Source organism: Vicugna pacos, chromosome 14, assembly GCF_048564905.1.
Source record: "Vicugna pacos chromosome 14, VicPac4, whole genome shotgun sequence".
Taxonomy (NCBI): Eukaryota; Metazoa; Chordata; class Mammalia; order Artiodactyla; family Camelidae; genus Vicugna; species Vicugna pacos.
In genome coordinates this window covers 51656039-51677774 of record NC_133000.1, presented here as the reverse complement: position 1 = coordinate 51677774, position 21736 = coordinate 51656039, and the positions used below count along the sequence as shown (strand labels likewise).

Here is a 21736-nt window from a genome sequence, read left to right as displayed (position 1 = left end):
GTTTCCTTACTCGCACTTTTTAGAACATTTTTTTTCAAAGTATTGAATGGATGGACTCTTTATCTTATGGTTTTTTTTGTACATGGTAAGCACTTAATATTTTGAATTAATGTTTGTATCATTTTGTCATTTTCTTAGGTATTTCCTTGACATAATATAGCCCTTTCATTGATTTTTAAAATTTTTTTCTGATGGCCATAGAATATGGCAACTTGATTTTCTAAAATTGATTCAATCTTCTTCAGAAGTTTCTTCTAGATAGTTAAGAATAGGTGAGGAAGGGAGTCAAAGGTGTAGGACATAAAAATGTTCAATTTTAAAATAGCCACCTTTAAATTTTTATTTTTCATTAAAACACTAAATGCTCAATTCTAAAGCATTCACCTTCAAATGCTTGTTTTCTCATTTCATTGGTTAAATTCTATTCTGGGCTGGTTCTATCATTCTCTTTCTCTTTTCCTTACCCCACGTGGTGCGTGGGCATAGAGATGTGTGCGGAATGGGCCTGCATCTTCTCACACCAGCCAGTGCAAGTGACCTGTAGAGCAGCATGCATCTTCTAGGTCCTCATTTTTCTCCATTGTGATGGGGGAAGGACAGGTATGAGTAGTCTGTTCCCCTCGTTTGGGGTCTGCCAATGATATAACCTCCTCGTTTTTTATCCTAGTGTGACTATGTGTATCTCTCTCCCTGATGATCTCCCTCTTTGGCTTCTGCTTCTCTGACTCTAACCCTTGTACCTCCCCTAATAATCTTTCTAATTATATGTTGTATAATTCTTTTTATACATTGTTGGAGACAGCTAGCTAGTTTTTTTTGAGCGAAATGAGTTTTTAAAGAGCATATGACTCTCATTTTATTTTTCTCTATCAATCATAGCTCCAGTTACAGTATCTCTGTGCCCAGAAATAACATCCCTACCTCTCATAAGGAGCCCAAGACCAGCTTCTAGAAAAGGACATAAAAATTAGTTTCATTCTACTGTCTACAAGGAGACTATTTGCATCTACATTGTAATATGGGAAACAGTGTAGAAATACTGAAATAGAATAGACTTAGAAATCATTTATTCAGATGATAATTCTACTTAATCATAATAGTTCTTTGATATAAATTTAGTACCAAAAACCATTGTGAAAGTGTAAAGGAAACCATTCACAAGATTAGTTTTAGGCTAAGAGTGTAGTGAGATCCCCTGTATTTACTGATTGAGAAAAATACATATTTTATGCTTGATCACTAGCAACGCATTTTTTTATTTTAGAAATTAAGATTTACAGATTAAAAAGCATGATTTGCTAGCTGATTTTAGGACATTGTATTGTGTGAAGGGTAATAATCCATGACATACCTGTGTGATGTACTGCCAGTTTCACGTCAGCTATATGAAAGTGAAACTGTTTACAAGTTGAATGATTCCCTTCAAGTTCAAGCTCTCAAACTGTGAATGCCACAGGAGGCTTCTTGGCATACAGACTTCTTCCACCTGTTCTTAGATGAAACATAAATGTGAACCATAGGAGATGGGATTTTCAGTGCTAAACAGTAGGCATTTACTTTATAACTTTGTATGGGAAAACTACCAGTGTGCCCAATTAGCTGTTGAATACTTTAAATATTTCCCTTTACCAATCTGAGACTTTTGCCTAGATTTCTCTACAAAAAAAAAAAAAAAAAAAAAAAAAAAAAAAAACAAAAAAGCAAAAAATAAAAAACAACCAAAATAGCAAAAAATTTGGTTGTTTAATTTACACATTCAAGATAGTGAATGTAATAGAAAAATTGAGGCAATAATATTGGAAATTCAAGTTCAAGAAAATGCTATTGGGTTTAATCTTGTTTAGCTTTTTTAAGTTTAATTTAATTGATTGGAATTTTTGGATTCCGATGCATTTTTGTTTATCCAAAGAAGCAGGTTTAAAAGGAAATAGCTGAGTAGAACCATGGCAGCCTAAAAGAATTCATTCATTCTTTTCATATATATTATTTATAAGTAAGGGTCATATAAGAAGTGGTAAACATGAGTTGTAAGCTACCTGAAATTATTAATGTAAGACCCAAAACATTCAGCACTGAGCACCTTTTCTTAAACCGTTCCATCTCCTCCATCAGTTTACTAAAGGAACTGCCTTGTTAGTATAATTGATTAGACCAAGGGTGGTACTTAACTGGATTCAGAACTTGGAAGTAGATTAATATTGAAAGTAGTATTTTTCACTTGAAAAAGAAACTAAAGATAAAACTTGGAGTTTGGGGTATCTCTCTTGACGCAGGTATAAAGCAAATCTTACAACCAAAGAAGAAACTTCTCTAAACAAACAAGAAAAATCTTTAGGAAGAAGTCATGGTAGCAGACGTCATGGTTTTTGAGACATGCCTCCCTTTCTCCAGTTTGCTTGTGAAAATTTTTCTTGGAGTCTGGGATTTACTCTAAACTACTTTATTTCTTAAGCTACTTTAAGAAGGATTTCTATCACTTGCAACCAAGACTACTAATATATTTAAGTTTAATCGACTCTAATTTTTCTTTGTTTCAATAATAAATGATCCTTAAAATTGAGATGCATTTGTTACTATCAAAATAGTAAATTTGTACTTAGAACATAAATAACTCTCTTTAAATATACACTTTAAAATATTAGTATTCTTAATAAATAAAGATAAATCTTTAAGGACCAAACAAAGTGAAAGAACAGTCAACACCCAAGTATTATTAGGCTACAGAATAATTTTTTAAAAAATAAGATAGCTTAATTGTATAAAAACATTAACTTTTTCTTTCAACTTGGATGTTTTAAAGAAGCTATGCCCAAATATTTGGTGTAAAAATCCTGTGATTAATAGCATTTTACTACTGGAACTCATTCTTAGGATAAACACTTTAATCATTAATTGCAAGATTTTGGAAACATTTGGAAATAAAATGAAATGTTTAATCATCTAAGGTTTTTTTTTTAATGATGATAAAATAAAAGAAGTAGATTCAGTTGTTAATTAATACTTATAACAGAGTATGGCAAAAGGTACTTTCAAAAACCTGTAATTAACTTTCCTGTGTTTTTAGGGTATTGTTGCATGCTCTAAATGATATGATGCTAAATTTAGGGACTGAAAACAATACCCAACTATCTAAATAACTCCTGGAATAAATTTGTAAATATAATAGTAGTTTTTTTGAGTTTTCCCACAAGCCCAGCAAACTTTCCTCACTTTTCTGGTAATGTAACACCAAATTTATTTTAAGTTACCATTTCCAATTCTCTTTCCATATTTTTCAGATGTCAGTTTCACTTGTAGTTTCAGGGATAGGAATATGGCCCAGTATTAGTGACTCAGAATAACTGTCCACAAAATAGGTTATGTAACCCAATCAGAGTCTATGAGACAACATCTCTAGACTTTCCTTAGTCTATGTATAGAGGCAACAGACTACTTTCACATGAGCTTCTAGTCTGAAGAACATCATCAGGAACTGCAACGGTGTTGCTTCATGCTGATACTGCACAGTGACACCTTCTTTGATGACTATACCAGCCTTAAAATCAAAAGAGAGGGTCCTGGGGACATATTGGGAAATCTAGGTCCAGTTTCACTAAACTCTGTATTTTGAGTAGTGTAACTTCAGGTCCCATTTTACTTAAAGAAGTTTATATTAGATTTTTCCTTCCACTTGTATTTCCTTCCAAATAATATGTTGGAAACCTGAGACCTCAAAAACAATGTAGAATCTAAGAGATAAACATAAAATCATGAGCTAAGTTACCATTTAGGGTATTGGTCTCTCCCTTCTTTTTTTTTCCCTTTTGTCTGTTCCTGCTTCCAAAGGATTATAGTATAGACTCCCCCAAATCATATGTGTATAAAATAGCCTACCTCCTCAATAGTACATGTTGTATCTCCAAAGGAAATATGGCCCAAGCTGATCCAAACAGATTCAAATTCAGGAAAAACTGAATATAATATTAGGAGATTTCAGACTATTTTCTGCTTGCAATAGAGCTTAAAGAAAGATGAGCAGGAAGTGAAGAAAATATATAGAAATTTATGTAGCCTTATAATGAATTTATTTTCCCTCTTTTAACATATGTACATGGACTCAGTTTGTTGCTTGATACCATATTGTCCTGCCAAATATATTAACCAACTTCAAAGTGATCTCCATTACTTTTGAGGCTATGTTGGAAGCAGAAACTGTAGGACGTGGAGGGTCTGTTTGTTATTCTATAGATGATGACACATAGCTTCCCAGTTTATTTTCTCTGTCTTCCTGCCTTACTCTCTTCCTTTGCTTTCTCATCTTAAACACCTTTTCCCTGCTGTGTTTATTCTATAATCTGCCAGCAGCTTCAGAGGAAGCTGGAATAAAAATAAAAATTTTATAGTGTAGTAATTAGAGTAACAGGTAGAAAGATCAGTGAATACATGGCTCAGTGCTAAATTCTTGCAGATGTTTCTGGCTGAATCCTTGCCAACTGAATTTGAAAGCAGTGTATGACTATTTCAGGAGGCTCCCAGACAATCAGCTCTTCCTTTCTGCACTTTCAAGTCCAAGATACTTGCAAGCAACATAATAAAATAACTTATATCTCTTCAGTTTGTTGAGCTGGAGACAACGTTCTAAAACTGGGTGACTTTTTCAAATCTCATTTTGAAACTTCTTCAAAAGCATGATTGTGTTATTATTATGAGCAAATGTAGCCTTTAAATCATAATTATCTGAGTTTCAAACATCTGTTGATAATTAGTACTCTTATTCATACAAAATTATTTTTAGTCCAAAATTGTCCCAGGCATTTTGGATTGTGAGATTATCTAGGGACTTAGATAAAAGTACAGATATTCTTAGACCCATCCTAACACTATTACACCAGAATCTACAATGGAGGGTCTTGTATTCATAATTTCATAAGGCTCCCAAGTAATTCTTATGCACAGGCGAATTTGTGAAACATTGATTTGGTCTTGATAAAAATTTAAAGCCACAGTGATCCTGCTTCTACTCTAACTTCTATACCTGATTAGTAATCAAAAGTACCTCTGATCTTTGGTGAATCTGTTCCTCAATCTACTCCAGAACCTGTATGTTCTGTCTCTGTCCTTCATATATATTCTTGTTCCTAGAATTATGCTCCTTTCCCCATATTTTAGTTTCCTTGATACATAACATGCAGTTATATTGTGAAATTACTTTTTGTTTGTATAGGATGCATAAAGGGAGACAAAAATCAGTTTTCAACACTCACATATTACCATTTATTTAGTTTTTCAGCAACTCATATGCTTTTTCCTCTGTATCAGTTTGGGTGCTGGTTAGAAAACAAGAGAGATGTACTGCAACTAACTTAAGCAAAAAAGGAACTTATTGGAAGGCTATCTAGCTGCTCAAAGAATTATCAAAAAGACTAGATAACAAGATTTAGAAAATTGTCAGGAAAAAAAAAAGGAAGCTAGGCAATGTGAAATTTGACAAATATGTCACAGAAACTGACTTTTTTGGATGCTCCCACTGCTTCTACTTCGTGGCATTCAACATCACCTCTACTGTAATCTTCACACCATTGCTGTGATTGACCATTTATTTTTAAACTATTCTTTCTATATTTAAAGTTCCAAATAAGAGCATTTAAATGGGTGATTGTAGGCCATAAACCTGTAACTCTCTAGGAACTGAAAAGAGAAAACAGAGAGTCCTTATTCTTCCATAGTGTAGGTGGAAGTATAATTCAGAATAGCATAATAGGAAATTGTGTTAAAATAGATAATGTGTTCACATGTTGAGTAATAGAAATAAAACAAATGACCATAATAATCTACAACTTGGTTGTTTAACATATACATAAACCCTTCTTCATACATAAACTTCTAAACTAAAAATTTCCCCCAAGAGCTATAATGCAACAATTCCTTTTTCAAAGAAAATTTCATTCAGATGTAACCATGTGACCCAAAGGAGACAGACCCATAAGCAGTAAGGATATATTGTACAGCACAGGGAAATACAGCCATTAGTTTGTAATATCTTTAAATGGAGTACCATCTATAAAAATATTGAATCATTATGTTTTACACCTGAAATGAATATAATACTGTAAGTTAACTATAGTTCAATAAAAAAGAGAGAGAGAGAGAGACTCAACAATTCTAACACAATTATTTCATACAATTTTAAGGCCAAGGTATCATAATATTGTTCATTTCTCCTCTAATTCAGACCTGATGCCTAAAAGTTATCTCAATACAGATTAAGTTACACAGGTAACCACAAGCAATATACTGTATATATAGTTGGGAAAAGGAAGTCATAAAGAAGTGTGTGTGTGTGTGTGTATGAAAAGGAAGGCAATTAATTTAAGGAAACAATAATTCATCATTTCTGCAACTAATTAAACTATAGATGGAATTCAGGGTTTTTCTCCTCCATTAACTATACCATATTCCCTTTGATTTCAATCTGTAACTCAACTGGCAAGGTGCAAGACCTTTCTTTTGTAACACATACTTTTATTTCTGAAATATCTGAGTCCATGGTAGTACTGCTTTTATACTATTGCAATAGCTTTTCATTAGCCTTTGCCATTACATATAAAAGAAAAATAAAGTATTCCCAGAGAACATGTTGGCTCCATCCAAACTGTTCCATGTTTCCAATCTGTGAAAATTACCCAAACCAACATCAAAAATCCATTTTCCCCCAAAAGGCAAGATGCTGTCACCTTTTCCAATTCAAAGGCATCATGGATCCACTAGTGAAAGCCTGTCTTTGAGATACTAAAATCTCTTAATTGCACAAGATGACAGTCCTGGAAATAGTAACCCAATATTGTGTGAATGGGTATTTAAGAGTAACTATGAAGGTTGTCATCCCCTATCTCTGTTTATGGACTTTTAGACTCATGCAGAATATATTCTACACCTTGCATGATGTTGTTTACAATTGATGCCTGACCAGGAAGTCTTAATGATCTCTGTGGACACTGGCCACTGATGACCTTACTTTGCTGTATAAAGAATCCCTTAGTCAGAAGCAATGCTCTATAAAATACTGACATGGTTTGTCATCATTTCATCAGTGTAGAGACTTTGGTACTGGCAGAGGAACAAAGGGAGAAAATATTTTCCAAATCTGAATGAGCATCTATTTGAGTGAGGACAAATTGCTACCTTCCAACTAGGATGAAAGGGATAAACAAAACTGACCTGTATGAAAGCTACTCTTTGTTTATTATACAATATTAGGGGCTTAAGGCTGCTTACTTCTTCTAGCAGGTTTGGGTACTCAGTGGCAGCAATAACTAAAATAGCCTTAGTGATGGGGAGTTCATGCCATCGATTTTCTGCCTAGCTTCCGGTTTGCAAAACTTCTTGTTTGTGAGATCTTTGTGAAAGCACTGCAGTGGCACTTATATATACTGCTTAAGTACTCTTGTTCAGCTGATTATTAAAATTTCCTCTGGCAAAATGGTCTTTTGATAAAAACTCTCATGAGAGACAAATATTTTCACACTCTGGGCCATTATACAGGTATTTCTGCAAGAATTCTCTTCATTCTTTCTAATTTCCCAAACTTGCTTCTTTCATTTCCTTAACTGTCCGACAAAATCAACCATTCTTGCTATGAACTGTAGTGTATCCTTACCTCTTGCTTTATCTACTTCCAAACAAATTGGATGACAAGATGTACCACTTGAAGAAGTATCTCCTAGCAAGCCATCCCCTGTCCCCATGGCCTTCAGAACTACTCCTGAGAAAGCTATATTGTCATCACAGTCCATTTCTTGTTGTTCTACTGGTATAAAATGTAGAATGGTTGATAAAATGTTATTTCTCACATCCTTTGCCATGTGATCAAAGAAAATTTCTTATGAGAACAGTATGAGTTAAGGAAGAGACACTTACCTGATAGGAATAATCATGATAGGAAGGTTAATGACCTGTTTTGATCATGCAACATATTTGTGCCTATCAGAAAATTACATCTATACCTCAAGTTCTATTTTAGAATAATGTGCACCAAAAATTCTGTCAACTTAGCAAAAGCAATTCACAGAGGACATCTAGGATTGCATGATAGTGTGGTTACCTTTCAAGGTTTCAAGCCTATCAATAATAGGCTCTTTCATGGCCTATTGCAAATCTAAAAGCGACTTCTGAAATTAACCATAGTTACATGCAAAAGATGACATGGTCTTCCTTTGAAACTAAAAAATTTCCACTTTGGTTTCCACTTGTAGATTGTTATAGCCTCTGTAGAACATTCTGAAATGTCACTATGCTTGAATGGTACTCAGTTTACTGCACCAAAGAACCAAATGACAGACTCACTGAGCTATTATAAAGGGTTAACCTATCTTGCTGTCAGTCTTTTTTAAGTTTGGCTGTCTTTCAGAACACAAAATAAACAGATTAAGCAAACCTCTGTATCTCCCTTTTAGCAGTAATGAGCAAAAGGTGTAGCAATTTATTCTCTGATATGGAGGAATCACATAATCTTCCTTGAATGGAAGTTCTATATATTTTGTGGAATACATTTTCCCCTCTCTGACAAATGCATTACCATGTCATTTAAATTATTTATTAATTTAAACTCTACAGTCCTATCAGCATGATGTTATCAATACAGTGAGTCTATGTGTTGATATCCTATGAAATGAGGAGACACTAAAGATCCCTGAAAACAAAGAAGTGATACCAAGTTTGAAATGACCTAGCCCTGGGGAAAGATGTTAAGGTACATTGGTGTACTTGCTAGGTTAAAATAAACAGATTGTGATATGCTATGTTTATGAGGATAAAGGGAACATTACTATATCAACAGCAGGATGTAAATTGATAGAGAATGAATTGATTTGCTACAGAAAGGCCTTCTCTAGAACAGAACAAGCTATAATGATGAGTTAATGCACTATTATCCTCCAAGACTTCTTAGATTTCAGTTCAGATCAAAATGATTTAAGCTGGCTTGCAATAGCAATCATCATCCTCATATATTAAAAGCCTCTAAATTCCTATGATTCAGACAAGGATATGTAATTGCTTTTGATGAACTATTTTGATAGTGGGAGGGGGCTTCAGAGGAAGTGCTTACCTTACTATAAATCCTTTACTCCTCAGAACAGGGAATCAATGGGGTGATAAGGGCATTATAACAATTCCTGATGATATCTTTAATAATTTTACACCTCAAATTTTCTAATATTACAATTAGAAGAGTTTAGGATTTTAATGAGGCAAATGTATGTTAGCTTCAGGTCAAATTCCATTTATGTTCCTTTTCTTCTATAAGTCTATAGTTAAACAATTAACCACTATGATATACTGGATCTCTAGAAAGTGTTAGCTCAGAGCATTTTTTTTTCTGATCCTTGAAATACATTTGTTTTTCTCTTTCCCAGTGCTTAATTTTCTTAGTAAAATACCATGATAATTTTTCATAGTTTTGGGCAAAGATTTATAGTGTAATTTTTCTGCTGTTATTTTAAGGTCTCCTCTCAAGTATATACCATATTTAGAGCTATATGATATATATATATATATATATATATATATATATATATATATGTGTGTGTGTGTGTGTGTATATATATATATATATATATATAAAATACATACATATAGTATTTAGAAATTGATATAAATTAGCATTCCCTGCTTTAAAATAAATACTGTATATGTTAGAATGCAAATGTGATTAAATACTACTTTAGGACAGATGAGGCAGAACCAAAAGAGATTTAGGTGATTTATGGACTGAGGATATACTGGGAAATATTTTATTTTTAGAGAATAGTTAGTTGTGGTAAATAAGTTGGGTCAAAAAAAAGGTTGGGAGATTTCTGCTTCCAGTAATGATGGACTAGATGGTGTGAAATAACTTCTCAGTGAGAACAAGTACTTAATGAACTAAGTAAAAATGCATCAGAGAAGAACAAGGCAGTGAGTAAGTGTGAAAGCAGGGTCTGGGAGAGGAGAGAAGATATTTGTAAGCTTTTCTTTTTTAGAAAAATGCAGTGATTTGGAAGTAGAAGCTGTGAGGTTGGGAAGCTAAGGAAACCTTTCCCCAGACCCATGGACCTAGGGAAAGAAAATTGGAGTTCAAGGCTACCTTGAAAAAAAATCCATAAAATTTGGAATGAGCTCTCAAACAACTACAAAAAGGAATACAGTGAACTGGAAAGAAATACTTTACTAAAACTGAAATCAATTTCAGATCATCTCAACCTGATAACATTGCCAGAAGCAAAGATTAAATTCTTTCTGGAAGATTATATAACCCAGAGTCTCAAATTATTTTAATAAAGTATAATGTAATATATTAAGCACTCAAGCAAAATTAACCAGGCATCTGAGGAACAAAATGTGAATGAAAACCAAGAGAAGCAACTGGCCAAAAGCACCGAGCCATAGAGGATACAGATAATGGAGTTATCAGTTATCAGTCACAGACTTTAAAATAAGTGAAGATTAGTATGCTTAAGAAGTTAAAAGACAAAAAAAAAAAAGAAATTTTTAGCAGGAAGCAGAATTTATAATAAAATTTGTAATTGAAACTAAGACTTATTATAATAAATGGAGTTAAAAGCTCAGTAAATTCATTGAAGATCAGATTAGATACTGGTGAAAAGAGGATTATTAAACTAGAAGGTAAACCAGAAAAATAAATAAATATTCAGAATAAAAGAGATATATGTTAAAAATTGTGAAAGATTTGAGACTATCCTTACTTGCAAGTTATGTAAATTAGTCTGCTTCAATTTCAATTCATTTTTATAGATGTATCCAGAAAGCATAAGATTCTTCACTCTGAAACAATGAACTTTATTGAAGAGCACATCAGATAGCATAAGCTTTATGCTCATATCCAATATACTCCTGATACATTACAAATTTCATGCATATGGTGCTGAAGTGGAGCAAAGTATATGCTGGAGTTGTTTCACAGCTAAGGAATATCTTGATTAGAAAACCCCTGCTCTTAAAAAGAAGTTGCAAGCAAACCTGTCACCTCTTGCTCTAAAGGAAAATATTATCTTTATTACCCTGGATGAAAAACAAAACCTCCTTTTACCATAGGGGAAGACGTCACCTTTATTTTCCAATGTTATTTGCTAAGTAAACTTCCCTGAAAATATAGTCTGAATCAAAATCTGCCCCAAGGTAAACACATAGAATTGCCCATAAACAATACATACCCTTTACTTCTGCATCATCATGTCTTCTGGAGAATTTTCCTTTGAATATTCTACCCCGTTGTCCACTCTGCATCTGAAAGACATGGACTGCCATTCAATAAGACTCTCATCATCAGAATTATAAATAGCAGGACAAGGCCAACTAGTCATGCCACCCAGGACTGTGTATAGTAACAGTACTATTTATAATAATTCCCAGACTGGAAACTGCTTAAATGATCACCATAGTAGAAAAGATTCACACATAGAATACTTCTGAAATCGATGGTACAAATTGTAATTACATGAACGAATGGAAAGAATTCTCAGAAAATAATTTGGAATGAAAAAGGCAGATACGAAAGATACATAAATAAACTTCAGTTTATGTAACGTTAAAAATGGACAAAATTAATACAGGCAGTTAGAAGTTCAAATAGTTTAGTTAGTCACTGGGAGGAGGCATTAGAGGGCAGAGAAGTTTAGTGCAATCCTTCTTAATCTGCACACTGGTTATATAGGCTTGTTATGTGTATGGATATTTCATTGAGTTGCAGATCTAGGATTTGTGCACTTCACTGAAAGAGCCTAAAATAATCAGTAAATATATTAACAAAATAAGAAGAGAAAAGAAACAATCATGGCAACTAGGCAATACAGATATTGTATCTTATGCAGTACAGATAAGGCATTGATCATAGTCAACATTCACTTGTGATTAAAATACTTAGAAATTTTATTATAGAAATTATATATTCAAATAAAAAGTATGTACAGAAATTTTTAATAAACATTATAGTTAGTCTGAAATGTTGAACTCATTTTTTCTGAGTCAGAATATAGAAAAGATTGTTAATTTTCACTATCAATATTTTATTGAAAGTCTTAGCCAATAAATGAGACATGAATATTAATAGTATAAGAATTAAGAATAAATACAGCTTTAATTATTCACAGATGACTTAACTGTACATGTGCCATGTCAAAAATGTCTACAAATAAATTATCAAATTTAGTAAGTAAATTTAGTAATGTACCTGGATGTAAGATCAATAGATTAAAATCAATATACAATTGTAGTATGCAAAAATCAATTGTATTTATTTAAATGGAGCCAGTTAAAAAATAAATAAAATGTAACAATAAAATTAAAAGCTGTCATATAGCTAAGAATTGATCTAAAAATATGTGTAAGAAATCTGTATTTTGAATAAAATCAAAAAGGATATTAGCAAATGGAGAGATATATATATATTTTCTTGAATTGGAGGACTTCAAATGCTTAAAATACACATTTTTCTAAATTGATCTATAATAAATTCAAGGTAAGCCCAGTGAAAACTATAGGATTTTTTTCTGTTTTTCAGTAAATTGACAAGTTTTTTCTAAAATGTATATGAAAACTCAAAGAATCAAGAACAATAAAGAGATTTAAAGATGAACAAAGAAGGATACTAACTCTACTAGACATAATGAGTTATTATTAACTGGCGCTAGTGAAGAACTCTTTTATTTCCTAAAAGATAGGCAAGGAGACCATTGATCAGTATAGTTCAGAAAGAAACCATTCTGTGTAATACAAAGGTAATATTGTAAAGCCAAGGAAAGATAACTTCACTTTAAATGGTGCTAGGTCAATTAGATAGCCATGTATAAAAACTTGAAACTGACAGCTTCCTCATATCATTCATATGAATTATTATCATTTTGATGTTGATGTTGTATGTCTGAATGTGAAACATAAGCCCATAAATCTTTCAGATTAGAGAATATCTTCATAAACTTAGAGCAGAAAAATACTAAAACTTAAAAACTTATAAACATTAAGAAAAAGATTGGTAATTGACTACAATAAAACAAACAACTTCTTAAAAGACAGAAATGAATTAAAAAGCAAGGCAAAGAGGAAAGAAGCTATTTGCCACAATGTAACTAAAAAGGTGCTCCTAACCAGAATACAGCATGAATTCCTACAAGGCAATAATAAAATGACAGAAAACTCAATTTCAAAATTTAAGAAGTGCTTTGAAAAAGAAGATACAGAAATGACCAAGGTGGTCATTTATTAAGAAGTACAAACTAAAAAAGGCTGTCACCACCATCAGAGGCACTGATAACATCAGCTTCTACATAAAGTAGACCAAGGGCTTAGCTCTCCAAAGAAACATATCCTCAGAGCGGGCATCAGCAGAACTATAAGCTCCTACAGTGGGATTAGTCTCCAAAGCTACTAATTTTCATTGACCATTATATAGTAATTTACTCAAACAAGACTGAGGAGTTAAAAAAAATAAAATAAAAGCTGTCATTAGTATGAGGAGAATTACAGACCACTTGGTCCAAAAAAGGTCCAGAACATTCCCAGAGCAACAAGGAAAGGATTTGATTGAAGCACGATTTTGTAAATGGGAGAAGATGGCACCATAGGTGGAACATATGTGATTGTTACGGTGACGCTCTTTTATGATCATCCTCATATGGCCACAGAGATATCTTTATATACAAATAGTTATCAGACAAGTCCTATTGACCATAATCCAGAGGAAATTAATAAGTTGTAGTTCATTATGAAAATTCTAACCATTGCATTTTCTCCTAAGTTTTGCTTTCATTTAGCTGACTTCCTCTCATTTAAAAGGAGCCCTCGGGAAAATCTGCACTCTTCAGGATAAGCCAGGCTCACATTATGAGACATAAATTTTGCTTACTATGATTGTTTTTCACAAAGGCCTTTTTCTGTTTAATGAACTAATTCATGAAAACTGCATCCCCAAAAGTTTCTTATTCACTTTATTTTGACTATCTTTCAGAAAAGCTAAGTTTGAAAAAGCATCTGCTCATTTAAAATCATATAAAATAACACTGAAAGCATAGCTTTAGGAGAGGATTTTTTTTTACTTTCCAATAAATGAAACAAGTTATTTTCTAGAGTACGTTATATCATGTTAATTTAAAGATGCTACTATAGTCTTTAATAAACATAAAGAAAACCATTTTAAGCATGAGGGGAAAGTTTGTTCAAATGTCAAAGGACAATAGTTTGAAAGTTAAAAAGGTGGCTTGGAAAACTTGGGGTATGGTATAATTCCAAAGTTGAATATCTCAAATCAAGTCATACAATTGGGGAGAGAGCAATAAAGATGCCATTCAGACTAAAAATTCATGAAGTCACAGCAACTTCTCAAAATCATTTTGGAAACTGAAGATGGGACTAATTTTATATAGAACTGGATGCCCAGAAAACTTGAGTACGCAGCAGTGTGTCCAAGAGATGATATAGCTTCAGTCTTATATTTTACTCTAAGCCAGATATCACCTGAAAATATCACAATACAGGTTTGTTCTGCAAATCATATTCTCTTGCCAGTAGAATAGCACCGTTGTCCTGAATCTGAATTTCTTCCCCACAACTGTTGGACTTAATTTACTTAACTCCCCTCCCTACATTTTTCTTGTTAGTTGATGATTCCCCATCAGAGGATTTTTTTCATTGTTGTTCATCAACTCCCCCAAGCGATGTCTCTATGCATTTGCTAAGTCACAGGACTCCAAGGCAACAAGATTGATGTGAATATTAAATAAGACAGAAAAGAAACCAAGATAATAATCAGAATTAAAAATACTTTGGAATCCAGTGGAGGGTGTCTTGCATGTATAAAAAAGAAACAAATATTTCTTTATTTGTAATGCATACAAATTTAAAACCTCATCATACTATTGAAAATTTATTTCTGGAAACCATTTTTAGAATTTTCATACATCATAAAGACTGAAATAAATGCTGAAATTAACTTTCTGTCAATCTGAATAAATTAATGCTGAGGTAATTGAATGAACAATTAATTAATATTGAAATAAATTTTCTGCCAATTTGAGTAAATCTACAAATCATTGTAAAGAATTCCACTCATCCTGCACTAATCTCATAAACATGTCCAATTGACTGATTTGATTATATTGTTTTTGTTCCCATCATTTCTAATATGTTTAATTTTAATAGAAAATAAATTAAATGGTTCACTGAAACTTATTTACCAGGTTAGAATGGGGTTGGCTATTTTTCTCCAATTGAGAGGTATAGAAATAAATGAAGACCACCCAAATGAGAACAAACAAAGGCTATTCAATGCAGAGTTTGCCCTCAGAAATAAGTTTGCCCTCAGAAATCCACCATCACTTGTGTTTGCCAGAGACTCAGAAACAGGCAGAGGAATGGGAAAGCTTTATAGTGGAAAAAGGGAAGGGCTTCAGGTATACCCTGATCCTGATAGGCGATAAGCTGGAAGTGAGGCATCCTATGTGAGTGGTTAGTGCATATTCGACTTTCTGTGGTTGGTTCTGTTGGAAATAAATTAAGTAGCAGGACAAAAGCTAGGAAAGTGGGCAGTTAATGATTAAGTCCTGACCATTTGGGGCCAGTTGCTACAGTGCTGCAGAGGCTGTGGTTTGGCTTCCTGGGCTGTAGAATATGGGACAGAGTTTTGTGTGCCTGAATTCTATTTTCATATGCAGTCTGGCCATTGTCCATTGGTTTATTCAGTCTCTCAGAGACAAGTGCTAATATAATGAATCTCAAGTTTTCTTCTATTAGATATTTTAATACTACTAATATATGTGCATTTTCCAAGATTCTTAACCCAACCTAGTGGATAAAATTAATTTACATAGAGAGAGAGATTGAATTTCCAAATATACTTGAAAAGTTCACACAGTTTTTTTATTTTGTACCTAAAATGTAAGAAATATACACCCTTTGTTACTAACAGCAGAATGAAATACTTTATTTTTTTACAGTGAATAGACAAGCAGTATTGGCAGACCTTTAGGCAAAAACTTGGTTTGCAGAGAAATAAGTGCCTGTGAGAGCGTAGTGTTTTCCCACCGCTTACAATATATAGTGTCAATGAGTCTTCAGGAATTGCATTCAATTCCCTCCTACAGGATGGCAGGTAGGGAGCACAATGTTCATACATAGGGTTTTTTGGGGGGTTTTTTTGTATTTGTCCTTTATTGAGGAAGCGCTTCTCTATTTCTAATATGTTGAGAGTTTTGGTAGTTGACTTTTTAAAAATACTTTTCCAGCATCCAGTTTAAACTGACCATATGTTTTTCTTCTTTACAAAATCAGTTGGGTGCTCGCTTGGCAGCACATATACCAGAATTGGAACGATACAGAAAGGATTAGCATGGCCCCTGCACAAGGATGACATGCAAATTCGTGAAGCATTCCATATTTTTTGTTAGGCCCTATAATCTCATTTTTCTGGATTAATCTAAAATATTTACTAAAAATACATGTTACTTCAATAAAAAGAGACTAAATTTTTATTACCTGATGGTAATATTCCCACAATAAAAAATTATGAAAATCTATTACCATGTACTGTGTTAAAATTTTTGTGCCTATTTTTATTGAAGTTAAAGAAATAAACACTTCAAATTTCTACCAAAAAAAAAAAATCAGTCGGAGAATATTTGTCCTTCTCTCTTTTTGAAAATTATGCAAGATTGGTGTTGTGGACTTTTGTTTAAGTTTAAAGATTTTGAAAATGAATTCAATATTTTGATAGACATAGGATTAGAAAAAAATTTATATTGTATCCTGGGTCAGTTCTGTTAAGTTGTATTTCTTATAAGATTTGTTCGTTTAATATGTTATTAAATTCATTTCCATAAAGTTTATTGCCATATATAATGTGCTTTTTACATTATATGTATTTTTACATTTTATATATAAATACATATATATGTAACAGTATGTGACATGAAAAATGTACCAGGAGAAATCAATGACACAGATCATTAAAGAAGATAGCGCCCTTTTCTCTCACTGTCTGTGGGAGTGTTGTGGCCTGACTTTGATTGGCACCTTGCTCCAAGTTGCAAATTTCCTGTCATAGAGATATGAAAGGTTTATTTTTCCTTTGGATAAAACCAATTAACTAACAAAGGTGATCACATTAGTCACCAGGTGAATCTAAGATGAACTATGTGTGACAGTGTTATCAAGCCCACTTACTTGAGAATATGTATAGAATGGGTTTTATTTGCTTCGCTATACAAAGGGATGATATTTCTTTGTCTCTGCAATATCTTTAGTGAATCACCTGAAATAAGCATCACATTTTGGATTAATGTTTATTCAATATTAGAACTGTTTTAGTCCTCTTCTGTCTTTGTGGGGAAGTTTTCTGGAGATCTCCCAACAGTTGTATTTTTGTTAACATTCATAACACATTGTAGTTTTGTTAACCTTTGGATTTTTAAAGATTTCCTTGAGTTTTATTCTTAGATGCATGTATTATCCAAAGCTATGTTTCTTAATTTTCAAATGTTTGGATTTATTCAATTTTTCGCTTTTTATATATTACTAATTAAATTAAAATTGTCAGCCTTTTTTCAATATATTGAAATTTCAAATGTGTTGTAATAGATGAAAAATAGGACTTAAATCAACAATTCTTGACTTAGAAGTATAGTTCTGTCACTTAATATGTTATTTAATATCTCTAAGTCTTAGTTTCTTGTCTATAATATAAAAAATACAGAGTTTATTGGTTTGTTTTAATATATAAGTTAAAGTGTGTGTGTGTGCACACATGTGTGTGTGTATCTGAGTTCAAGTAAGATTCAAACTATTAATATCTTTTATGTTGTCACAGAAGACTCACATACCCCCTATGCAAAAAGTTGTTATTATTTCCAAAATTAGTTTGCATCTCTGATGAAATCAATGTACGCATATTAGTAACAGTAGAAAAAGAATGTGGTAAGCAATAGTGATAACATCATTCCTGAAGGACAGAAATTAATATCATTGTTTATTTTATCAAGGAGGCAAGTTTCATATCTAATGAGTAGTTTCCTTAACTGAAAGGACAAATCACAGTTCAGAACACAGATCATAAGTGTTGGGATTATTCTTGTTATTTAAGTACTTTAATGAGAACCAAATGAGTTAATATATTTAAAGCACTCAGAAAATGACTGCAAAGATGTGTTATTAAATTAATAAATTTAGAAATGAATATAAACAACTGTCACAACCAATGGCTTAAGAATAACAGAAGTTTTGCTATAACAGTAAGTAAATGATAATTTCAATTAAAATTATTTCATGCTTTCCCCTATTGTTGGATGTATACTAATATCAGTTAAATTATTTGCTCTTGTTAAATGTATAGGCAAATTTTTAGAATGCCTTAAATGTATTATTCTTTAATGCTTTGCATCAATAATAATTAAAATATGAATTTGACCACTTATACTCCAACTACTGTCTAGGATTTCAGTCCAGTTTTGCTCCTTGACTTGTACTTTAGTAATTTATCTTTATGTGCTGAATAATACTTCATTCAAATATATATGCTTGCTTTTTGATATAATATCTACATTTGCTTTTAAAAATTATATACACAGAATTAAAAAAAAAAAAAACTGCTCCAGAGAATGAGTAATTTCTTACTGTGAGTTAAAATGCTCTGGCCTAGAAACTGGATGTCAGGCAAAAGGCCAATAAAATGATCAAATCAATAATTTATTATTGAGGAGCATATATATAGGATAATTAGAATTTCTGGGCTCATCGAAATCATTAAGGTGTTATTGGAATTGTGACAGTGAAAAAATGTTGTAGAGATGTTAGAAAATGTTTAACCAACAAAACTTCCAAGGTTATAGTAGCAATGACACCAAACACCAGATTTTTGAAGAAGTTACTCATATCACAAATATTTTCTTTTTCTTTGTTAAATATTTTTACTATATCCCATCTTCAATCTTAAGAGAACTGTTCATAAAATTAATACTATTGTGTGTCAGGCAAAATTTTTAAATGAATTTTCTCTGTTCTTCAGAAATCCCTCTAAGATAGATAAAAATTAATATTAGTAAGTTTCCATTTTACTTATGAGTGAGAAATTTACCAAAGTTTGAATACCTACTCTGTTACAGACATAACTTGGACTCATAGGGATAACTTCAAATTTTTGCTACCTCTTACATCTGTGATTCTTAATTGTTAGTGTCCATGAGAATCTTCTGGGGTCCTTGAAAAAATTAGATCCAGATCCCAGACTCCACTCATAAAATCATAAGTATTCTGATGAAACTCAAATTGGCCTTTTAAATATGCCCCAGCTAACACAATTGAGATATCTACTGATGACTCTTTGAGAAAAACTGCTTTTCAGTCTGTGCTTTGTACATATTTAACTTGCATAATTAGCTTCAGGCATATACTAGCTCCTATCATGTTCCACTTTTGCAAAGAAATAAATTTAATACCTTTGTTTTTGTTATGTGATTGTTGAATGTGTCTGGAATACCCACAATGTTTTCTGAATGTCAGGCATTTGCTATCAAAATTTCTGAAAGGTTATTATGTGTATTTTCTACATAAATAAATGGGTTATGCAAGTTCTAAAGCACCCCTTAATTAAACCTGTACCCTAAACTCCAATTATTTTCTCACATCTTGTTTGGATTTTGATTAACATCTATTCTAATCCTACAAAGTAATTTCCAGTCACTGCTAAATTATTGTACTATAAATAAGAAATAATCATTTAAACTTCAACCTTCTCTTTTCAAAGATTATGACAATCAGGTTTGATGGTATTACCACAGAAATGTCAGCTCAATTATTTTTAGAATAATTAGCTTCATTATATACAGAAGGCACACAGATATAAAATTCAGTTTCTTGATTCTTAAGTAGCTTCAGTAGCAATCAAATCCAAGTTGAAAGAAGCTCACACCTGCTACCTTGATCCTTTGTCACTCTCCTATGGAAAGATTTACTATTACAGGACCCAATTATTAAGTATGAGCATAGGAATGATTTTTAAACATCCACAGGTATAATCATAAGTTACTGAATTAAAATCACCCAACTCTTTTACCTTTCAATTAGAAAATATAGTGCTATAAGGTTGTTTGTGTGGCTGCAGTATTGGAGATACAGAGAGAATGTATTATTTGATCAGTAAAAAACTTGAGATAGGACTAAGGTGTTCTGACATAATCACTCTTGTTACATCAGTGTATTCATTAAACACATTCATAGAACATAGAATATATCAACTCAGAACTCTTCTGAGGTAAATGAAAATATTCCTCCAGATTAGAAACTTCAAACTTTGATAAGTCTGTATAATTGTGCAGGTATAGAAAAATTTTTGAAGAGCAGCCAATAAGTAATACATAGTTTGGGGAGAAAAAGGTTAAGATTAGATTTAATTACTAGAAGGAATGAGGATGGGGATAAAGATAATCATGTACAGAGTTAGTGGGTTAGGACTTCTCAAGTTTTATACATACATCATTAGTTAGACAAGTAATGCTTCACATCTGAATAAACAATATGAAGATATTCAGTAGTTTTAAAGGGGCAAATCTAGGTGTATCCTTCCAAAAGTATGCTCATACAATAATTATTTTGTGTGAGGAATTAGTTTCTGAGATATTTACATCAAAATAAGACTTGAAAGGTATTTCTTTTTTTTTAATGCCTGAAATTGTTGTATAACATTAAATACTTTTCTTTACCCAAGGAAGATTACTAAATATGAGATGCACCTTAATTATTTTTTACTTAAAACAAGAAGCATTGTTGCTATGAGCATTGGAAAGATACTTTTCTTCTTATAAACAATTTAAAACTGTAATTTTTTATTTACTGTTCTAAAACTGGTGAATACATATTATGTATAAAAAACATGTCTAAACAAATGGATGTAACTTGATACTCAAACCATTACTAACATTAAGATCATTGTGTGATCCATGCACAGACTGATAGGGTTGCTAAGCTTAAAGGGAGGGCTTTTCTTATAATAGTGACTCAGGAAAAACAGATGTGGAGCATGAGGAGGGCCATGTCCCAGGCTTTAGTTGAGCCCCTGGGATTGCCCCGCCAAGTGTGAGTCCTTGGCTTCACTCAGGAAAGAATTCAAGAGCGAGCCACACTTGAGTAAAGGTAGATTTATTGAGAGAGATTTATTGAGAGAAAGGAAAGAGAAAGCCCATGAGGTGTAGGGGTTAGGTGCTCAGATTAAAAGTAGGTACACACTCCATAGACAGAGTGTAGGCCTTCTCCGAAGAGGGAGAGAGAGAGGCCTGTAGCTGCGAGGCACGTGTTGCCAGTTTTTATGGGCTCAGTGGCTTCATATGCTAATAAGTGGAAAAACCTGTCTAAGTAGCCTGGGGAGGGGGCTGGGATTCCCAGGAAGTTGGCCATTTCCCACTCTGATCTTTTGTGGCTAGCTTTCAGACTGCCATGGTGCCTGTGGGCACGTTACTCACCATGCTAATATATTACAAAGAGTGTATAATGAAGCTCAAGTTCTGCTAGAAGTTAAATCTCCCACCATCTTGAGCCTCAAGGCTTACTGGTTGAATCTTTCACCATTTTGATGTTAATTGCTGTAGCATTCCTTGAATGGCTGTGCCCTGCCCGCTTCCTGTCTCAATAGAACTGACAGAGAAAATTGCCACCTTGGACCTCCTTTCATTCAAGGGAAACCAAGTTTCCCACTAAACAATTTGGAAAGTGTATTGGTGTAGCT

The 21736-nt window shown here is 32.7% G+C and overlaps 1 non-coding gene across 1 annotated transcript; it reads left to right on the top strand.

Annotated features, from left to right (window-relative positions):
* Positions 1 to 16300: 16300 nt before the first annotated feature.
* Positions 16301 to 16406, top strand: LOC116283248 (U6 spliceosomal RNA). The gene has a single exon (XR_004192808.1). It is a non-coding gene; the product is annotated as a U6 spliceosomal RNA (small nuclear RNA).
* Positions 16407 to 21736: the final 5330 nt, after the last annotated feature.